Source organism: Octopus bimaculoides, chromosome 20, assembly GCF_001194135.2.
Source record: "Octopus bimaculoides isolate UCB-OBI-ISO-001 chromosome 20, ASM119413v2, whole genome shotgun sequence".
In the NCBI taxonomy this organism is placed as follows: Eukaryota; Metazoa; Mollusca; class Cephalopoda; order Octopoda; family Octopodidae; genus Octopus; species Octopus bimaculoides.
The window spans coordinates 24887418-24887727 of NC_069000.1; the positions used below are offsets into that span (position 1 = coordinate 24887418).

At 41.3% G+C, this 310-nt stretch overlaps 1 protein-coding gene across 1 annotated transcript in view; it reads right to left on the minus strand.

Moving 5' to 3' along the window:
• Positions 1 to 310, minus strand: part of LOC106879876 (large neutral amino acids transporter small subunit 1) — a 38333-nt gene that overhangs the window by 17690 nt on the left and 20333 nt on the right. The window lies entirely within an intron of this gene.

The window sequence follows — 310 nt, forward strand, 5'->3', positions numbered from 1 at the left end:
ATATATATATATAGATAGATAGATAGATAGATAGATAAGGCGGCGAGCTGGTAGAAGCGTTAGCACGCCGGGCGAAATGCTTAGCGGTATTTCGTCTGAGTTACGTTCTGAGTTCAAATTCCACCGAGGTTGACTTTGCCTTTCATTCTTTCGGGGTTGGTAAATTAAGTACCAGTTACGTACTAGGGTCGATGTAATCGACTTAATCCCTTTGTCTGTCCTTGTTTGTCCCCTCTATGTTTAGCCCTTTGTGGGCAATAAAGAAATAAGATAGATAGATATAGATAGATAGGGAGAGAGAGAGAGAGAG